Raw genomic sequence first — 23,875 nt, forward strand, 5'->3', positions numbered from 1 at the left:
GTAACTAGAAATTGTGAATCTGTTTTTACTTATATACTAGAAAGTGCTAGTCTTAAAATGCATTGATATGCTACACAGTCTATGATATTAAGTTTTGAAAATTGAGAAATATACTAAGCATGAAAGGCTATTTTACTTTAACACAGTAGTGACAGTTCTGCTGGTGCGCTGGCCTTTCAGTGTCATTTCTCTTATGATTTTGCTCAGCAGTGTGAAAATTAAATGACACTCAGGAGCAAATCCTCAGATGGTTGGGTGGATAAGGTTTGTTGGTGTTCTGAGGCTTCGCTTTATTTGCCTTCCTCTTCATTTCTCTCACTCGTTATATTTCATTTTAAAATGAAAGCTTATTAGTTTGGAAAGTAAGGTCATGGTAAATAGTGAGTTCAATGAAAATTCCTGATAGAAGTTATTGTCTATCATATGCACAGAGACTTCCTTTAGTCCTTAAATTAAAATCCTTAAGAAACCAGAGGAAATAACATTGCCTCTGCTTGTAATGAAGAGAATTTGAATCATAGTGACATTTGGAAGTAACTCGTGTTATTATTTCAAATATAACCACAGGTAGAGAGTGCAGTACAATGAATTAGTGCATCCAACACCTATGCTCAATGGTAGTTTTCTGCATCCCTCCATTTTTATGCCATCTGTCTCCTTCATCTTTCTTCCCTAATATATTTTAGACCAAATCTCAGTCTTCACATCATTTAATTTGTAAATTATGACTCTGGGTTATAATAGCATTTTCATCAAATGATTTATCTTACTCAATGTAAGTCATTTATATATTAAAAAGCTTTTTATCACGGAAGCTTTAAATAATATCAAATTGCTCTCCCTAGCATTCAGTATTTCCCTTTCACTTGGCAAACTCAATTCAGGAAACAAACAAACAAATAGAAGATGCCATATAACAATAGGTGTGTAATAAAGGCCTATAACTATAAATCAAGAGTAACCAGTTGCTTAAGGAAATGAGTTGAGAGAAAATTATAGTGTAGAAGAGCATACTCAAAAGGAGCTCTGTGGTACAGGGCAAAAATGCAGGATTCAAGTACAATTCTGTGAGCAGTGGCTGGGTGTATTTGGAAAGAATTGGATTCCTGGTTTCCTTATTTAATGCCAAAAAACATATTCTTAAATGTCATAAGGCTGTTATATGTATTAAATGAAAAAATTAGATGATATATTCTATGTTTGAAGAAGTTTTACACAAAGATCATCAGTGTCTTACACACAAGAGAAATTCTATGATATATTACATTCTCACTTAAGGCTTCACCTTTCTCTTTAAAATATTTGGTTTTATTAAAACAATTTTGAAAGCCCATTTTTTCCATCTTAAGTTGGAGAAAAAAATTTAATTTTCAATTTAATTTACCATATTAAGCAAATAATTTTATGTTCCTTTTGTTAATGTTATTATTCTTTTTTTATGTTTGCTTTTTATTGGCCTCATTTACATGGCTGTAATAAATCTTTCTAAACTGAAGATTTAAAATATATTATGTCCAGAAAATTTCATTTTCATCACATTTTTCACATATGAAAGACCAATGGGTTGCATTTATCTAGCTATGATGGAAAACAAATGAATCTCAAAGTAATAAATTTCTTTATTAATCTCTTCCAAATGCAATTCCTCTACAATTCCTTTGCAGCTAGGTGAAGATTTTATTTAATTAGATTTCTTTATTAATTAAGACATTTTAAGTGTGAAAATGACATAGTGTCCATAGGAAATGTCAGAAGAGTCACCATTCCAATTTGCTTCTTGTATGTTCTGTGGTTCAGAAACCAAATCTTTAAGTGATGTTGATACTTAAATAAAGCTTGTGTCACACCCATGAGAAAAATATATTTTAAAATGTTATGGTGGCTGAACATATATGTTATTCATTTCTTGTCACCACAAATATTTTTCCCTTACATTAAAATATGTATCTCAGTACCATAAGGCACACTGTTACTTGTAGTTGTAACCTGTGTGAACAAAACTTTTGTGAAAAAAACACTTTGATACCCTAGCACATTGGGTGAAAAGAAACATACATAGAAAGAAAGAGAAGATGGACAGAATGATAAAGAGTAAAATTCATTAACAAACGCACAGGAACATACTCTACATCTTGTGTTTTATGAGAAATAATCGATGAGAAAATATAAAAGTAATTTAATCAATAACTGAATTTCATTTTTATCTTATATTCATTAGGGACTACTTAAATTTCAGAATGCAGAATAAGCATCCAATGAGATGCCTGTTGACCTCCTTCTCTTGATCAGTGAAAAGTGTAATCTGTTCTTGCAGCATTCACAATCTCCCAAACACTGTGGCAAGGTCTTCCTCAACACTCAGAAAAGGACGCTATTGTTGTTTCCATTTTACAGACAAATAACAGCAGAAAACAAGAGAGCTGTCATAATGATGTTACAAAATTATCTAAAGTGCCATAACCCATAGCACATTTCGGGTCAAGTTGTTTCCAGAGATTTAACTCTTAAACACTCCAGTATGCAAAATCCCATTGCATGAAAGTAAGTTGCAGCATTACTTTACTCGGCCACTCACAATAAAAAAAGTGTTAAACACCTACTGAAGAAGATAAAATCAAAATATTCTGCATTTTCAATACCAAATACCTTGTACAAAATAAAAAATTAAAACCATGAGAGGTCATCAAAAATAGGGTAGTTATAGGTTATCTCTATAGGTAGTAGATTATTATCATAGTCCACATAGGAGAATTATTTTAAAAATATGTTTTAAAAACATGCTTAGTCCATTCAATAATACTTTATAAGGAAAGAATTTCAATAGAAACTTGAAACTCTAAAGCAACCTGAAAGATCTAATGGAAATACTAAACCAAATACTGAAGACACACAGTTGAAAAGAGAAGCAACAAACTCGAAGATAGGTGAGAAGGAAATAGAGACATCAAAGCACAGAGAGAAAATCAATGAGGATAACTGAGTCAGAGTCAGGAATGCAGTGACACAGAGAAAAGTCATGAGAGATGTGTCATCTAACTGTTAGGGGAGAGCGAGGAGAGTAAGGCAGTAGCATTATTTCATAAACTCAAAATATGACAAATATCTGGAATTCAATATAGAAAAATCTTTCAAGAATAAGTGTGGAAAACAAGGATTTAACAAATTTTTTTACTTGCATTCATGTTCTAAAAATCAATAAAATATGATTTTCAGTCATATTGAAATTCAGAAAAGGCAAGAAGAAGTATAGTATAAAATAATAATAAGGCCAAATCTTTCATAAAGAAAAACACCAGAAACATGAATACATCCTCTTAGACTTACAATCTCTAGACTTAAAATATATATAAAAATCAAACACAGTGAGGGAGTCATTGCAGAACACATAGAAAGAACATAAGCACATAGATTAATGTTAACTGCTTCTAAGTAAAAGTATACATTTTAATCTTGAGAGTAATAACTGAAATATTAGTACAAAACTGAAAATAAAACCCAAGAAGTTGTCTTCCACTGGTATCACCTATTTTCCAATAATTCCTTAGAGATTCCCTAAAGGGAATCCTAGTCATAATAAATAATTATACTAAGGAAGTGCAAAGACAACCCATTTCCTTGCCACCCACAACTAGTGGCTTAGAAAGAGAAGTTAGATGACCATCAGGAGCTCCTGGAGTCACATACCACCATTGGACCCTCCGACCATTATGCCCTCTCATTTAATCAATCATTAGAACAATGACAATGAATACAAAAGGCTTTGATCAGCCTACAGCTAGATGTTTCAGATTGTTACTGATGACATGGCTGAACAGCTGAGATATCAGATACATATCTACAGTGCTTTCAAATAAAACCCACATTTTTCAGTAACAGAATTTTACAATGTTTTCTTGTGGCACTTGTAAAAATATAAAATGAATGAAATGATGTAATTATTTTATAAAAGAAATATGACCCAATTAAGCATGTGTTTTTTTAATTGTCTACATTCAAACATCAAAAGAAAATGTTAAACACTTGGAAACCGTGTCCAATTTCAAGTGCCCTTTTGGTTAATATTTATTCATTGGATACAGACTATATTTTTATACAAGACTGAGATCATGGCTCAAGCTTGAGGCCTTGAGGTCAAACCCCAGTACCAGTAAAAAAAAAATCTAGGTTATTTTATTCAAATATTCTCCTTTAATTTTTATAAAATATTTGGTAATTATTCCTTTTATACCATTTATCCAAGGACCATTAATTAGTGAGTTGAATTGCTGGGGTTCTAAGCCATGTGCTCCATTTGCAAGTCTGTAGTTATGTTAAAGATTAAACACTAAGTTTGTGAGCTTATCCTATAAAATATACTGTAGTGTAGAAATTCAGGCCATGTGGAAAGTCTACTTCAAAGTAGCTGATAACACATAGCAATGGATCAATCCCACGGTGCTGGATTTCATCCTGAGAGTAAATTGTTCATCAGCAAGCAGTTCAAAAGAAAGACTGTTTCTCCATCTTTGAGTTTCCATGAGGTTTTATGTCACTAGTCAAGAATCATATTATTGACTAGTTCCTCTTCCTTTACCTCTTAAATCCAGCCATTACTGTTACCATTATTATTAGTTACTGCTTTCTGAGTATTTTCAGTACTTAATATTTTGAATATCCTTACTTTGACTGTATTTGCAGGTATTTATTGAGTTTTTACGTTGATCTTTAGACTATCATTTCTGTCATTATGTACAGCCAATATTGAATTTTTAAGGAAAAATTGTGCAAGGTGAGGACTTTTAAAAATTATCTGATTTTTCTTTTCCTGAGTTTATGTTCCATCATATACAGTTTAATTTTATATTTTGAAGTATGTAGAATGGATGCATCAAATACTTCAGTCAATGACATTAAAAGTAATGATTTTCAGCTATAAACAACATTGTATGTGCTATATTTAGTATAAATATTTCATTAAATACCCAAACTCAGATCCTTAGCAAGCAAAGGTGAAAAACCTTTATTGGAAAATAAACAACAAAAACAATATTTCAGTTTTCATTTCAACTCTCTTGATGACTGGAATGGAGTTACCAATATCTCTATGCCTGTATTTAAAAAATTATTTCTCTCTCCTCTCCTCCACTCCATTCCTTATGAAAAGACTTTTGAAGTAAATAAATGCTGATTCAGGTCATTAGCACCATTATGATATATCAGTATTAATGATAACTTTTCTTTGCGTCTCACTGGTTTCTGGATTTCATTTAGGTGAAAAAAAACTTAACTAAAATAAATGTAACAAGCATATTGATATTTGGGGGAAGAAGGCAAAAGAAAATAATGTTCTGCAGAGCCTGAAATGTCACTGACTTCAAGGGATTCTCTGAGTATACATGCTGTATAGACAGCTAACTCAGATAAAGAGAAGAAAGCGGGTGTCTAAAATGCAGGACTTTTAGTGGAGTGCAGAGAGGCAGGGACTACAGCCCTTAAGGATGCTCTGAGAAAGGCTCGTGTAGCACCATAAGCTCATGGGCTGTCAGGAGCTCAGAAATGATTCAATCCAGCCTTTGAAAGGTAAGGTTCCTTTGCCAAGCACCAGTGGCTATGGACTGTATCGGGTATTTCCACATTTTGTAGTTGAATTGACCACCCCTCACACTATGAATCTGGAAATAGCGCATTTGGGTAGCTCCTGCCCCACTTTGTGAGGACACAGGAAAATGGTAACAGTCTACAAGCCAGGAAGAAGCCCTCACCAGAAACTGTAAAGTTCCTTGTTCTTGGACTTCTCAGCCTTCAGATCTGTGAAAAAATGAATGTGTGTTGTTGAAAACACGGTTTTAACTTCCTGCTCTCCATTTTTGAGAAAAGGCATTTATGTTTGTTTAAGATAGCTCTGCAGGGAGTTTCCTTGTGATATTTCCATATATAAGTATTATCCCTTGAATTGGTTCATTGTCCTCTATTTCCTTCCTTTCTCCCTTAGGCCCCTTCTTATGGTGATTTCAATAGGTTAAAAAATTCAATATTCATTCTTATATAGAAAGTGCATCAACCACATTCACCTTAACTTCCTTCTATTGCCCTCCCTCTCCCATTAGTGATCTCCCTGTAGCAGAACCTGTTTTTCATAATATTGCTTGTATTTGTACTGTGTCTATCTCCCACATATGAGAGAAAACATGCAGGCTTTGTCTTTCTGAGCTTGGCTTCCTTCACTTACCATGATGTCCTCCAATTCCATCCATTTACCTTAAACCATATGGTTTCATTCTTTATGGCTGAATAAAGCTTCATTATATATATTTTTATCAGTTGCAGGACATTTAGGTTATCTCCATAGATTGACTATTGTGAACCGTGCTGTAATAAACATTGGTGTGCAAGTGTCTTTATTTTATCTTGACTTACATTTCTTGGAGTTTATCCTCAGGAGTGGTATTACTGGATCATACAGCAGTTCTATTTTTAGCATTTTATTGTTGTGATGGGTGGGGATACATTCTGGCATTTACACAGGATCTTATAATGTATCAAATATATCATACACGAATCATTCTCCTCAACCATTCTCCTTCACAACCACCCCCTGCCCCCCCAATTCCTGGAGTAGTTTCAGCAGGTTTCATTTTTGCATTTACTTATATGTGTACACATTTTATTGCAGCGTATTCATCCTCCTATCCCCTTTTTCCAACACCTTCCCCTCCCTCCACTGGTGCCAGCCCTCCCCTCCCCCCACCCCAGGCAGGACTTGTTCCACCTTCCTGTTCTCTGATTTTGTAAGAGAAAAGACAAAAATAAAAACATGACATTTTGGTTTGTGATAAAAGTAGTTACACAACGGGTTTCCTTGTGATATTTCAATGTATGTATGTATTATAATTCCACTTGGCTTATCTCCTCTAATTTTCTTCATTCTACTTTAGTCCCTTTCTTATGGTAGCTTCAGTCACTTTAAAATTTCTATATTCATTCTTGTATAGTGGGTATATCAATCCTATTCAAGTTCTTAGTTTCCCTACTCCTCTCATTCATGACCTTCCCTTAGTGTTTCATAATATTGCTGTATTTATATTAGATCTGTATTCCGCAAATGAAAGAGAACATGTGATTTTTGGCCTTCTGAGCCTGGCTAACTTACTTAAGATGATGTTCTCCAGTTCCATCCATTTACCTGCGAATGATGAAATTTCGTTCTTCTTTGTGGCTGAGTAAAATTCCATTGTGTATAAATACCACATTTTCTTAATTTATTCATCAGTAGTGGGACATGTTGGTTGTTTCCATAGTTTATCTATTGTGAATAGTGCTGCAATAAAGATGGGTGTGCAGGTGCTTTTGGTTGTAAGCTAACTCACAATCTTTTGAGTATATCCCTAGGAATGGTGTTGCTGGATCATATGGCAGGTCTATGCTTAGTTTTTTAAGAAGCTTCCATACTGTTTTCCATAGTGGTTGTACTAGCTTACATTGCCATCAGCAGTGTATGAGGTTTCCTTTTCCCTGCATCCGTGTCAATATTTGTTGTTGTTTGTATTCTTGATGGTAGAATCTTAATGTGGTTTTGATTTGCATTTCCATTATGGCCAAGAATGGTGAGCATTTTGTTCAAGTGTTTTTTAGTCAGTTGGATTTCTTTCTTTGAAAAAGTTCTGTTCAGTTCAGTTGCCCATTGATTTTTGGGGAGTTTAGTTTTTTGAGCTCTGTGTATGTTCCAGTTATCAGTTCCTTGTCTGATGTATAGCTAGCAAAGGTTTTCTCCTATTCTTTGGGTGGCCTCTTCAATTTGGAGACCATTTCTTTGGTTGTGCAGAAACTTTTTAATTTCATGTAGTCCCATTTGACCCTCCTTTCTCTTAGTTGCTGGGCCACTTGTGTTCCACTGAGGAAGTCCTTGCCTATGCCTGTTGCTTCCAACATAGTCCCTGCTCTTTCTTGCACTAGCTTCAAAGTTTCAGATCTTATATTAAGGTCCTTACTACACTTTGAGTAGATACTTGTACAGGGTGACAAACATGGATGTAATTTCAGTTTTCTGCAGGTAGAGAACCACTTTTCCCAGCAACATTTGTTGAAGAAACTGTTTTTTCTCCATCATATGTTTTTGGTAACTTTGTCAAAAATAAGGTGTGCACAGCTGTGTGGATTCATTTCCTGGTCTTCTATTCTATTCCACTGGTCTTCATATCTGTTTTTGTGCCAGTACCATGCTGTTTTTATTGCTATGGCTCTGTAGTATAATTTGAAGTTGGGTATTGTGATACCTCCAGCATTGCTCTTTTTACTGAGTATTGCCTCAGGTATTTGTGGTCTTTTGTGTTTCCATATGAACTTTAGGGTATATTTTTCAATCTGTGTGATGAATGTCATTGAGATTTTGATGGAAATACATTGAACATGTAGATTGCTTTTGGTAGTACAGTCACTTTTACTATGTTGATTCTACCAATCCATGAGCACGGGAGATCACTCCACCTTCTCTAGTCTTCTTGAATATCTTTTTCAATGGTTTGTAGTTTTCTTTGCAGAGATCATTCACACCCTTTATTAAAGTTTACTCCTAGATATTTGATTTGTTTGAGGCTGTTGTAAATTTAATTGTTTTTCTATATTCTTTCTCGATCTGTTCATTGTTGGTGTATAGAAAGGTTACAAATTTCTGTAAGTTGATTTTGCATCCTGCTACTTTGCTTAAGCTGTTTATGGAGACTCCATACTGTTTTCCATAGTGGTTGTGCTAGTTTACATTCCTACCAGCAGTGTGTGAGGGTTCTTTTTCCCCTACGTCCCCTTGTCAATATTTGTTGTTTGTGTTCTTGATGATAGTCGTTCTAACAGGGCTAAGGTGGAGTCTTAACATGGTTTTGATTTGCATTTCCTTAACGGCCAGGGGGAAATATTACGTACTCATGTATGAAACTGGGAAAATGAGACATGTTAAAACTATTCCAGATGGGGGAGTGGAATAAAGGAGAATGATGGGAGGGGATGAATTCAGTTATAATGGATTGCAAGATCTTTTGTACATGCCCCAATGTACCTGCAGTGCAACAATAATATAATAAAAAATGAAAAAAAAAACCCTCCAAACACCTAGACTATGATATTTATCATGGCAGCCCAAACCACATTGTTCTTTCAATCAACAACATTGTTTATAAAATTTAAAATGTTAGAACTCGCATTATGTTTTATGCTCTAATAAAAAATATATTGATGTCATAGTCATCAGTCAGAAGGCTGGAAACTTGGGAACACTATCTATCTTTTGTTCTGAAGGCAGAATTCCTTCATCGAAAAAACCACTGACTTGGACTCAACTGCTTCTTTGAGGATAACCCATAATATGGAAAGTAAACTGCTTTAGTAGGATAAAAGTAAATTAACTGATTGTAAATATCAGCCACATTTAAAAAAATATCTTTGTAGCAACATTTAAGCAAGCATTTGACCAAAAGAACAAGCAAAAGCAGCATATGCTAACCAAGTTGATGCATGAAGTTGACCATCCCACATACTGAGTCCATCACATGTACTGGCACAAGGTTATAAAGATTCTTCTCCTAGTTTTAATTAGAAAACTTCTAATTTCAATATTTAAATTTGGGTCTCTGATCTATTTGAGTTAATTTTTTTCATATGTTTTGAGGTAAAAGTTGAGGCTTATTTGGGGTGTGGAATCTGTACAGATGGACCCATTTGTATGTGGGGCTATATCTGATTGCCCAGTCTCTCCCATTGATTCATATGTCTTTTCTTAGATTAATTCCACATCTTGGTTACTGTAACTTTAAATAGAGTAGTGATCCCTATAATTTGATCTTTAAAGATTTATTTTAGTTATTACAGGTCTTCTGCTTCTCTATTTAAATTATACGATCATTCTTTGAAGTACTACAATGTTGCTATATGGATTTTTTTAAAAATATAACAGTTGGTCATGATTGCCATAGTGTGCATTTTGAGGCAGTTGTAGAACTTGTCTGTCACTATTGTATACTCTTGTAGATTCAGAGAGAGGTTACTTGACTTTTTTTACCTATTGAGTCTATTTTGAATTAAAATTAGTTATATCACTGCAAAAACTAAGTAAATGATATAATCAGCTTGTTAATTTCTGGGTGGCTATATTAGCTACCTGCCAGTGGTGTGCAGAGACATGCCCAAGGTGCAGATCTGTTCAGAAATGTGAAAGTCAGTCTGTTCTGTTAGCCAGTAGGTAGCCTCCTGGGAAAGACTGGAAGTGGAGAGATGATGGGTTGGCAGTAATAGCTCATTGCTGACTTTCTTCCCATATAGGAGATAAAATGTCTGTAACAGGTGTGACGCATCTGCACCATTACGTAACTTTCAGTGTTCTCCCTCTCCCCTCTAAAAGATGTGGAGTTTAATTTAGCCCTTCTTTATATTCTGAAATTTGATCCCTGTGACTTCCTTCTGGTGGTCTTTTTTCCAAGTTACCAAGCAGGCAGTTATATTTAAGCATTGCTTTATTTCATTTTATCACTCTTTTGGAAGCCACTGTACAGCACCTTTCATGAGTAAAACAGCTAAAGATTCATGTAGTATATTAATTCAATGTGTTATCCAGCTTTCCATTACTACAACAAAGACCTGAGGTAACCAACTTATAAAGAGAAAAGACTTATTTTGCTCACATTTCTGGAGGTTCAAGACTATGCTCAGGCAGACTCAGTGACTTAGGCCTGTGGTTGTAGACCAGCAAATGATGGCAGGAGCAAATGGAGGTGAGAGCAAAGCTGCTTACTTCATGACAAGGAAGAGAAAGAGTGAAGAAAGGTACAGGTCTGCCTATGCCCCCGAAGGGCATGGTCCCACTCAGCTATAGACATCTCTAGGTTCCATGTCTTAAAGATTCCACTACCTGCCCATACCACCAGTACAGAGAAGAAGCCGTTAGCACATTGGCTTTTGTGTGACCAAAAGAGACCAAGAGAGAAAAAATGTCTTAGTCCTAACAGCAATGGGTTGTATTGGATGGGGAAGGGTATATATTTTTAATCTAGTAAGAATGAACTCTTTAATTTCAAATCCACAATTAGTTCTCCTTAGTTTTTCTCAGTTTGTCACCAATGATATTTAGGAACTCCATTATGAGATCATTAATTTTCTTTTCTCTTCCTAATATTTTCTAGACACATCATATCCAAAGAAGCAAAAAGTAATAGAATGTTGGATGATATAAAGAGGATCCAAGGTGGCAGGTAGGCAGGGAATCAGAACTCCTAAGTTTCATGGCTCCAGAAACCTCCTTGAGACATTGGAGCTACACTTGGGTAATTCTGATTGCTCCTAGCCAAAATAATAACTACCATCACATTAGGTGCAGATCAAATTCAAAGACTGACCCTTAAATCAGCCTTTAATTGCACCTAACAGCTGTGTGAATCCCACCCAGCACAACCAGCAAGGCATGTCCACGCTCCAGCCCTGGGGGAAAAGCCCCCAGCTGCTTCTCTTTTCTTCCTTCCTTCCTTCCTTTCTTTCTTTCTTTTTCTTCTCCCAACAACTCTGTGGCATCCTGGACCCCTAGCCTGAAAGCCTTCCTATGCCACTCTGCACAGAAAAAAACAGCCATTTCTCCCCACCAGCTGGCTCCAAAGAAGCCTGTGCAAAACTGCAGAAGGAATAGGTAAGCATCATGACCACACGTGACACACCTAACCACCCTCCCTAGGAAAATAATCCAGCGCAGCCCCTGGGCAGACTGGACTCCTCCCCAGCAAAACTGAAAAACATAAACAGCAATCTATAATCTAACACTGATAGTGGAGGTGGGGGTGAAATGCTGAACCTGCCCCAGAGATTGGGGGTGGGGCAAGGAGCTGAATTCTCAGTGCCAAACTCTCAGAGATGTAAAGAAGCAAAGGCTGAGTGCAGGGGTAGGGTGACAAGCCAACCTCCCAGAGGAGCCGCCAGCATTCAGCAGAGATCAGGAAAAGCACAAAGGCTGAGAGCAGGGGTGGGCTGACACGCTGGCCTCCCAAAGCAGGGCAGGAGGTAAATCCTAGAGCTGATTATTGAACAGAGGGCAGCATTCAAAACTGAATAGCCCCACCTTGCTGGGGGAAGAGCAGACCAGAGCTACAACTGAAGGGCAGCACAGCTGTTGCCTGGTGAAAACAACAACAACTCTGACCACCCTGCACAAGCTGGCAGTCTTACCTCACCTCACAATTCCAACTATCTTGTGGACAAAAGGACCAAATACCACTCATAAGCCAGTCACCAGGTGAGACCACATCAGAGCTTCTGCTTGTACACCTATACCAGGATTGGACACCTAAGGAATAACTCTAGAACTTTTACCAATAGACTGAACTTTTTAATGGCTCCTGAACCTAGTGTTTTTTATTGTGTTTCTTTTCTTTTTTATTCCTGTATTATTAACTTTATCATCACTATTCTCTTGTCCCTATTCTTACCGTCTTCACTTTCCCTCCTTCTCCTGTACTACAATCCATTGTTCTCCCTCCTAACTACTCTTTCTGCAACTTTTCTTCAACTCTTTCCCCTGACTTCACCAACCCCTCCTATTCCCCCAACCTGTCACCACACTGCTCAACGCCTGCTGAATAGCCTTCTGTGCCAATTGTGCATAACCCTAGTCCCCTGCAGTCCCTGACACACACACCCTCCACCACAACAGGAATATACACTCACATACACACAAGGGCCACAAAAGACCAGCAGTCCTATACCCTCTTCCCCCACCTACCCTTTTTCCCACCCTCCCTTTTAATGCCACCTTTACCAATTCCCCAAAATATATAACTAGCCTAATAACGATTACCCCTCCAAACTCTGACTGTTTATACATATTATCATCAAGAGGTTTTCTATTTCATATATAAACAACTGGCTTGGCATTGAACCTATGAATTAGTTACTGCTAAATTATACCTCCAGTCCAGGGACAGAAAGAGCACATCAACCTAGTTAACAACCAAGTCAGTCATAATACAAAAATTAAATCAGGCAACCAAATCCACCAACTAGCCTTTCAAAAACATAGTTGCACAGCAACAAGTGGAGCTATGAGAAGAAGAAAAGGGGATGGAAACACTCTCCTCAAAAAAATAATTGAATACAGAATTCAGTGGGAAATCAAGAAAATGAATACCCAGTTCCTGACCCCAACAAAACAATGATAAATGTCACTAAACAGCCCAGTGACACCCACATAAAAACCCTCAAAGAGGAAATCTTGTTAGAAATCTCTGAGAATTTCATGAAGAAGTTACTAGACATGGTTAACCACAGTGTACAAGATGCACTCAAAAAATTTCAAGACACCATAAATAAGAACATGAGAAGACACAGAAACAAACTCAGAGAGGACTTCAACAAACATCAAAGTGAAACAAAGGACACTGTAAAAACAGAGATGCATGAATTAAAGAGGACAACACATATAATAAAAGAGGAGTTGAACAGAGATATGGAAAACCTCAGAAGAAAGAATCAAACAGAAACTCAGGAAATAAAAAGTTCCTTTAGTCAAACAAAAAACACAGAGGAAGGCCACTCCAGCAGACTAGAACAGTAGAAGACAGAATCTCAGAGCTCAAAGATAAAACAGAAATTAAAGAAAAAACAGAAGGAAGTTTAATCAAACAACTCAAGAGCTGTAAAGGAACATGCAGGAACTCAGCAACTCCATCAAAAGACCAAACCTGAGAATCATGGGCACTGAAGAAGAAGAGGTGAAAGCCAAAGGGACAGGTTACATATTCAATAAAATGATAGAAGAAAATTTCTCAAACCTCAAGAAAGTTTTGCCCATTCAGATACAGGACACCAAATAGTCTTGACCAAAATAGAACCTCTCTACAGCATATTATCATTAAAACAGCAAGCACAGAGAACAGAGAAAGAATATTGAAAACTGTAAGAGAGAAAAAACAAATAATATATGAAGGTAAATCCATCAAAATAAGAGCAAATTTCTCAAAGGAAACCTTAAAAGCAAGAAGGGCATGGAGTGAGGTACTTTAGGCAGTGAATGAAAATAACTTCAATCCTAGGATACTCTACCCAGCAAAACTATCATTCAAAATTGACTGAGAAATAAAAATCTTCAACAAGAAACAGAAACTAAAACAGTATATGACCACCAAGCCACCATTACAGAAGATCCTACAAGGAATTCTGCACACAGAAGATGAAAGTGAACAAAACCACAGAGGAGAGGAAGCATCAAACCACAGGAAAAGAAAAGACAAATAATCAGAGAGTAGCATTGATTCGACAGCACACAATCAAATCTTTAAAAACAAAAACAAAAAAATGGCAGGAATCACTACATGCCTATCAATATTAACATTGAATGTCAATGGACTCAACTCCTCCATCAAAACACACCATCTGGCAAACTGAATTTAAAAAAAAGAACTGACAATTTGCTATTTACAAGAGACCCATCTTATTGACAGAAATAAACACTGGCTTAGGGTGAAAGACTGGAAGAACATTCACCAAGCCAATGGCACCTGAAAACAGGCAAGAGTAGCAATACTTACCTCAGACAAAGTAGACGTCAAACTTACATTGATCAAAAAAGATAAAGAAGGACACTTCATACTAATAAAAGGGGAAATACATCAAAAGGAAATAATAATTATCAATCTGTATGTACCCAATGTCAGTGCACCCAACTTCATCAAACATACGCTAATGGACTTAAAAACACATATAGACTCCAACACAGTGATAGTGGGAAATTTTAATACCCCTTGATCACCAATAGATAGGTCATCCAAACAAAAACTCAACAAAGAAATCCTAGAACTAAATGAAGCCATAGATCAAAGGGACCTAACTGATGTCTGCAGAATATTTCATCCAACAACAAAACAATTTAGATTGTTCTCAGCAGCCCATGGAACTTTCTCCCAAATAGATCATATCTTAGGGCACAAAGCAAGACTCAGCAAATATAAGAAATTAGAAATAAAATCCTGCATTCTATCTGATCACAATGCAAAAAAACAACAGCAGAAAAAACACAAATAATTGGAAGCTGAATAACACATTGCTCAACTGTCAGTGGGTTGCAGAAATAAGGGAGGAAATCAAAAGGTTCCTGTAAGCTAATGAAAATGAAAACACCACCTACCAGTGTCTATGGGACATAGCAAAGGCAGCCTTAAGAGGAAAGTTTATAGCCGTAAGTGCATATATTAAAAAAAAAAAAAAGAAAGATCTCAAATAAACATCTCAAACTCCTAGAAAAACAAGAACAACCAAAACCCAAAACAAGTAGAAGGAGAAATATAATAATAAAAATGAGGGCCAAAATTAAAGAAATAGAGACCGAAGAAGCCATATAAAGAATCAACGAAACACAAAACAGGTTCTTTGAAAAAAGTAAACAAGATTGACAATTCCCTGGGAAATCTGACTAAACTGAGAAGGGAAAAGACCCAAATCAGTAAAATCAGAACCAAAAAAGGGAAAATAACAACAAACAATAAGAAAATCCAGGGAATCATTAGAGACTGCTTTAAGAAACTATATTCCAATAAATTGGAACATCTTGAAGAAATGGACAAATTTCTAGATGCTGTAACTTTATATACAGGGCCTTTAGGAAAAAAAAAACTAATTTAGCCTTTGGAGATGGAATACTGTGAGAGATATTTAAAAAATGTAAATAAAAAACATGTTAGTCTGGATATTCGAGAGAAGGCAGGTGCAGAAAATTTCCACAAGGTTGGGGTGAGGCCTTCTTTGGGAGACAGACAAAGACATCCAGGCCTGTGGACAAGTTGAGAGGTAGTTCCTTTCCTTACAAAGGTTATAATTGTATTCTTCCCTCTTTTGTATCTTCTCTTGCCTAGGAAAAATATCTTCCAGGAGCCAACCCAGCTACCTTTTACTTTGATGTCTTACCTCTATTCACCAATTCCTTAAGAACTAATTGGTGCTCATAGAAACACAGGTCACAGCTACAAAGACTGGGCTGAAAGTCATTGGAATTATTGACTCTCTGCTAGGCTGCTTGATTATTCTTGACTACAGTTAAACAGCACTAAGCACACAAGGTATTGTACCATCAAGGCCTTATCAAATTGTTGGCAATGGTATTTTCTTCTCCTGTGGCTTAAATGCCCCTTGCTGGTGGTATGACATTTATCAAATCTAAGAATTGCTTAATGTTAGCTACTACAAATAAAAATGAATGAAAGCTCATTCTCAGTAAAGAGAACAATTATTGTATTTAAGAAAGGAATCAGAGAACTAGAAGAAAGGTTAGTTTGAGAAGAATTAATTTAGAATGTAACACATATGTACAGGAAAGAAATGGGAGTCAACTCCCCGTATAGCTATCCTTATCTCAACTAGCAAAAACCCTTGTTCCTTCCTATTATTGCTTATACTCTCTCTTCAACAAAATTAGAAATAAGGGCAAAATAGTTCCTGCCTGGTAGTGAGGCGGTAAAGGGGGAGAGAATGGCAGTGGGGGAAAGGGAGGAGGTGGGGGGAAGGGGGTAGAAATGACCCAAGCATTGTATGCACATATGAATAAAAGAAATAATAAAAAAAAAAAGAAATGCAGAAGATTTCTACTCATGCTTCAATACCTAAACCAATTTAAGTCTGAACTTTGGAAGATGATGTACATTTAAATAGATTTAAGGTCAAATATCTTCCTAGGAATTCTTCTTATGCTTCCATTAGGGGGCATAAGGATACCCCAAACAGAGGAAATAAAGTTTCATTGTATGAATTAAAAATGCATTTAGCATGAAATATGTAAGGAATTTATTCTAATAATTATTATGAAGAGGGAAAATTGAGCAATGGATAGGAAGATGTTCTAAAATAACTTTCAGCTCATTGTCCATGACTGGAAAGACGTGTAAACAACTATGGTATTTAACTTCAGTTTATACTTCTTCCTAGACAAATTGTTGAAGTCATGCTCCAGTAACCATTTTTAATAAAGGAAAACATCCCTTTGCATCAAAGATTTGATGGTACATTGAAATTGCATTTCAAGAAAAACTTGCTAATTATATTTTGGAGGAGGTGTTATTAACCAGGAAGTTCACAAAGACTTTCACACTATTCATTTCTTTGAATCTGGTTCATGTAATTTAATATGCTTACTTATAATTTTGAGGAGACAAGCCAAATATTCTTTATAAAATATTTGATTTTAATAACTCTAAGAGCTTCTCTGTTACTGTCATCCTGTTTGGTTTGTGGTTATTTCTTCAAACTTTCCAGCTGGAGAAGTTGACAGTGAGTACATTTCTAAGACATGAATCACATACATACCAAACACTAGTTTCTTTAGTCTCAGTGTTCCCAAAGAGGAGGGAAAGCCACACTAAATTTGGTGAGACTCCAGAGATTTGTACTAAGAACTATTAATTCTTGTTCTCTAGCGTTTTGACATGGACATGCTGTACGTTTGAGGAACTGAAAGTTTGTTTTTAAAATCTCTGGATTGTTTATGTTTAATCACATGCTTGTCTTCTCAGTGGTCAAGTTCTCATGACTGTTGGAGGTTTTGTATCTCACGTGATACTCACACACAAAGCTATTAACCACCATCCCAGGCTCCTCTCAATGTCTCAGGATTCTGTGACTGTTTTTTCTCCTATCTTTCACTGAAATTATGTCTGTAGGATAACAGTGGTTAAGAATGAGGATTCTGGAGACTTTCTGATGTTTTCCATTTCTCTCCCTGCCACCAAAAGAACAAAGTGTGCAATTCTGATGTGAATTATTCTAAATGTATACAGTAAGCTTCAGAAAAATTACTTAGTTTTTTAAGGTTTTACCAAATTGGTTTATTTTTATAAAGCATTACTTGGTTTAAAAGCCACGACATTCTGATGGTTAAACACATGTTCAGTTAAACTACCAGTGAGTCCTTTTGAGCTCTGCCTTGTGTTCATTTGGTTTAGTTGTCTAAAATGATAATAACAATCTAACTTATTGCAACAGTTAGAGTTTCTTGCCATAAAGTAGTGTTAGTCTTCCAGTATTTTTAGTTTCTTGAAAATGTTTTGGCTGTTCTTGGTCCATTTCATTTTCATATAAATGTTAGAATCTACTTATTAATTTCCACACAAAAATAAATGTGTATGCATGCTCCTCTGTGTGTACATAATCTTTCTAGCTCTTTGACTATGGTTACATTCAATTTATAGACCAGTTTGAGAATAATTAATACCTTCAAACATTTTGTCTCTCTGTACATGACAAATTTCTCCATTTAACTTAAAATCATCTTTAATTTCTCTTGATAATACTTTGTGTTACTCACTGTGGAGGCTTATAAAATTTTTGTCAAAATATATTTCCAGGCATTTAATAGTTTTGATGTTATGCATAAATAATACTTTATCAAGTCTTATTTGAAAGCTTCTGTGACCAGAATATAAAAATTTAATTGATTGATTTATTGATTTTATTCCCAACATCATCAAAACACTCACGTTTTAGTTCAGATTGTTGGTTGATGTATTTGAGTTTTCTATGCAGTTAATTATAGACATTCCCTGAATATAATAACAGTTTTGTTTCTTCTTGTTCTTTTGCCTAATTGCACTGGTTAATAAATAGCTCCAGCACAATATGAAAGAGACACAGACATGTCTGTCTTCCTTTTCTAGATCTGATTTAAAAGAGAAATTTTCAGCTTAAAAACGGTTTTTCATGTGTGTTTATCAAATTATTTTTCTGTATCTATTGAAGCAAGTACCTGATGTTACTCCTTTTTTCTTGCTCTACACCTAGGGCATCAGAACTAAGGCCAAATGTCACCAGTATGTGTGTGTGTGTGTGTGTGTGTGTGTAGAAAAGGACAGATGACATAAGAAAAGCTACAGAACTTGTAAGAGGGTTTCTGAGGCTCATTGGTTTGGTATAATCTGACTAAGGCAGCCATCATCTAGGAAGAAAACACAGGAGAAATAAAGAACCAAAAGGAACAAGCTTTTAAGTAATACTATTCAGTGTGACAGTTTGCATGATTAAATCCCATCGAGTGTGCCGTCAATGGCTAAGAAAAACATCCAAAGGTATAATCCAAATGTTGACATAAAGTTCTTGACAAGGATATTGACTCGTGACCTGAGTCAATAAAGACTAAACTTTCCTTAGGTACTTAAAATTAAACGTATTAGTCAGCTTGGATTGGGATTCAAATAAATTAGAATAAAGAAGCTAACTGTGAAATCAGGTGGTCTCTAACCTAAGTCATCTATGTTGGGAAACCTATGCACAGTTCATTCACCTTGACACTTTAGAGTATAGTAGAAGAATTTATTTACTATAAATGTCTGAAACATGGCTATTAAATTATTTTCAAGAAAATAGAAATTATTTTTTATTTTTAATATGTTATTCTATATTTTTTATTGTTGTGCTTGGGTCGCATTTACAAAAGTTCCTACAACATGTCATACTTGAATTCACCCCCTCCACCATTCTCTTTTATCCCCCCTCTCCCCATTCCTGGAACAATTTCAGCACGACTCATTTTTCCATTACACACATGTGCACACAGCATTTGCTTCAATATTCACCCTCCTACAGCCTTTCCCCACATCCCTTCCCACCCGTATCACCCTCCCCCTGCAGGAAGGACCTGTTCTGCACTCCTATTCTCAGATTTCGCAAAAGAAAAGAATGACATTTGTGTTTATTTAAGATAGCTACACAGGGAGTTTCCTTATGACATTTCCATGTACATACGTATTATAATCTGAATGGTTTATCTGAGAGGAAAAATTATTAATTTTTCTTTCTTTTCTTTTATCATTTTTACATTTACTTACATGTTTATACATTGTTCAGGTCACCCCCTCCCCCACTTCCAGGAGAGTGGAATAATTAACAACAATAAAGAGCAAAGTTGCATTCCCCATGCTTATTTATAAACAATGATATATTGATATGCATTATGCTTTCAATTATGACAAATAGATAAATCTATGTCATTAGCAAATGCACGGTACAATACCAATATAAAGAATTATTACAGCTAAAGTAAATCCCTATGCTTATCTTGAAGAGGAAACAGTGAACAAAATCATTGCTGTTTCATTGTTTGCTTGAGATGACATTGGAAAGGTGATAGGAGTAAAGGGTTTTCACGACAGGGACTTTACATGATACAGTTGTGGGGTTGGTTAACCAGTTGCTTGTGGCTGCTGTTTCCTATCTGCTGGAACTATAGGCAGCCAGGCAGGGGGCAGGCTGGCAATACTGAAGAAAGCTGGACTTGAATTTGAGAGCCAGGTTAAACCTTGACCTTTAATGATAATCTGGAAGAGTAAGTTCAAACTGAAATCCACACTCACCTCTCATCACATCCCAGCTTATAACTTGGATGATATCAGTGACCCCCTGGAAACGCTGGTGCCTTTCTTTACAAAACGAATAAGCCAAAGTGCAATCCATGTTCAGCTAAGTCAGTGCTGGAGACATTAAAGTCAGATGGTTGCCTTTGCCTCTGACCAAGGTGAGCCAGGAGTAATTTGACCAGCTGTAAAACTACAAACAAACCCATTGTCTGGGACTGAGGGTTTCCTCAGAGATGAACTTTTAATACCCAAACTAGTACAGTCCCTGTTAGACCAGAAAGACTGGTCACCTGGAGGGACTCCTGAAAATGTGTTTGACCTTCAGCTACACTGACCTTTCTAGTATAAACATAGCAGCTCAATCAATTTCATCTTCCAGATCTCATGCAGATTTCTTTCCTGCTCATTCCTACCATACAGGGAAATGTATTTGTGGAAATGTTGTGCCCATATAGCTAAGCTGACACAACAGAACAATCTCTACAGGTAGCCACTGTAAATTCTGTGGATTTGATTTTTTGTTTCAGAATAGCGTTAACCTGCTTTACATAACACAATTTATTGTAACAAGCTACAAAATTCAGCTCTTAGGAATTGAGAATATGGTCAATTGATTTAAATTGAGACATAACTATTTTAGCAAAATATTGATAAAAATGGGAAAAATATATGTAATTTCTTTAAAAGAATTTAGCATACCAAAAAAAAATTTTGGCAGTTGGGTTTTGAACTCAAGGCCTGTGCTTACTAGGCAGGTATTCTACCATTTGAGTCACACCCCCCAGCCCTTTTTTGCTTTAGTTGTTTTTTAACATGGATCTTAGACTTTTTGCCCAGTCCAGCCTTGGATCCAAATCCTGCTACCTATGACTCCTTGTAGCTGGGATTGCAGTTGTATACCACCATGCCTGTGTTGTTTTGTTGAGATGAGGTCCCACTAACTTTTTCCTTTTATACCACAATATTTTCAGTCTTAACCTTTTAAGAAGCTGGGATGTTAGGCATGTCCTGCCCTCAAAATACTTTTGAACATAAAATTCAGCGTTAGATAATATATACAAATATCTTGCTTCAGCAAGTTGCCCTTGAATATTTTCAGGTATTTGTTTTTATTTAGATACCAAAAGTAAATGCAAAGATGCTTTTGTATTTCTCACACAAAGATAGTTTCACTCTGTGTCTTATCCTTTGTGACTTAAAAAGTAGCAGCCTCTAATGAACTTCTTTACGTTAGTACTACAGAGTGTGAAGAGGTGATTTCTCTATAGAAAGAGACATTATGCCATTTTCATCTAAAGAGAACAGATTACCCATTGATGTATGATTTCAATGATCTATTGCCCTTTGTACTAAACTGGAGCCCTTCCCTTGTCAAATTTACAACATAAACTACTCAGGAGCTTATCTTTATGATTTCACCCTCCAAGAAAATATTCACAATTTAATTATTATCAAATTAAACCATTCTTCTTTTCAAAACCAAACCTCATCATTTCATCAGTTTTGAAGAATATAGAAACTCATCCAGGAAAAACTGCTGAAGATTCACATGCTAACAAACCTCTCTTCTAGTACAGGCTGTAAGATACAAATGCAAGTGGCCAGAGTAAAACTTAAGTAAAATCTTTTCAGAAAGTTGAACCTGCCAAGCGTTCCAGTTTATAGAAGTGTACCTTGAGAAGAAAATCCACAATTATTGATTTTAACTTTTTGAAAGTGTCTTATTGTGGAATATAATTTTTTTGTGTGTGTGTTCAAGGGAACACAAGTAAAGCTCACTAAGAATGCTAATTTTTTAAGTATCAAATCCAATGATCATTAGTGGCTTAATCTAAATTATCTATCCCCCAGTAGTAGTTTGAACTTGTTGAATTCTTTTTACCCTAATATTCTTCTCCTGGACTTTTGTTTTGCTTGAATTTCTTCCTAGTGTTCAATTTTGCCTTCTGTCCTTTTGCTTCTGTGCTAAACCTTGGGTGTTTCAAAAGCTTCATCTTCTCCTGTATCTCTTCCATTTTCCCTTCCTTTCCCTTTCCTCCCCTTCCCGTCTCTTCTTACTCTATTCATGGCTTCTTATTAACCCACCTGTTTTCAGTACTTCTTTCCTTACTCATTCAGTGCTTTCTTTTCCTTACTCTGTAATTCCAGTCATGTGTGTGTGTGTGTGTGTGTGTGTGTGTATTTATGAAGTCCCCATCCATATCTCTGACTGGGAATTTCTCCTCAGAACGCTCCAGTGACAGAACTCAATATTATCTTTATGGAACTTATTAAACACCCCATTCCCAAACGCAGTTGCTTCTATGATGCATGTCTGTAAATGGTAACATCATTTGTCAGGTCATTTAAGCCTAAGCCAGAAATCAGCAAATGAACTCTCTCTCATTCTCTTCTCTCATTGTACTCAATCAATCAAGAATTCCTGACTGTTCCTATGGTTTTGTCCTTAATTATTTTGTGATTGAACTATTGCAATGGTTTCTTTGTTAGAATGCCTGAGTCCAATTTTGACATAATGTCATCTGTTAGAGAGGGAAGAGGATGGGGATTATTTGACAGTGTTGAAATGTAAGATTAATAGGGTAGGAATCTTGAAACTGTGGCATTTGAATCTAGAATGGGAATAAACTATAGGACATGCAATGATGACCTGCAGGGAATGAGTGATCAGGCAGAGGAAAGAGCTAGTGCAAAAGCCTTGAGAAAGAAAATGGACTTTGTTATTAATGAGAAGTGAACTAAGAAGAAAGTGGTAAAAGACAAGATCAAAAGGTCACTGTGGGTTTTGGGTGGATGGGAAATAGTGGGACGCCCTAAACATTGTTGCACAGATAGTAAATAATATTCTGAAATAAAATGGAAGTCATTGATTATAGAGCTGGAGAGTTAGATGAGTTAATAATTCTACAAGTACTACCTGGGATCTATGCTGAGGAGCAGGGTGAGGTGTTGAGTGAATATGGTTAATGAAGATACTACTTATGAAAATCCACTAATGCATGTGAAGAGCAATGGTAACTTGAACTAGGACAGTGACATTCAAAGTAGTGAGAAGTTATGTGAGTATTTACAGTTTGAACAGAGAAATTGCAGGATTCCTCACAGCTTGTAAAGTGCTCAATATTATGGTACAGTTTTACGGAATGCTGTCAATCCAATTTGGAGTCAATGGGTAGTCCAGTAAATCTCTCTTCTTTAACAGCTGATTAAACACACACACACCCCTCTCTTATAAGTTCTTACAATCCCATCCTAGGTAACAGAAAACAAGTGACAACCCCTATATCCCAGAGCCCAGAAAAACTGTTCTGATTAATCAATCCTAAGCCCATTTGCCCTGCCTTACCCCTTACTTTCTACAGAAACCACAATAAAGGTGCGTGCCCTTAGCAATCCTCCCTTTCTCTGCTTAGTAACCAAGACCCCTGAAGGGCTCCCATGGCCACTTATTTCTCTCCAGGGATCTGTGAGTACACAAAAAAAACTATATTATAATTTTTTCTAGTTTATCTGCATTTGCATCTGGTCTTACTGTAGCC

This window comes from Castor canadensis, chromosome 17 (genome assembly GCF_047511655.1).
Source record: "Castor canadensis chromosome 17, mCasCan1.hap1v2, whole genome shotgun sequence".
In the NCBI taxonomy this organism is placed as follows: Eukaryota; Metazoa; Chordata; class Mammalia; order Rodentia; family Castoridae; genus Castor; species Castor canadensis.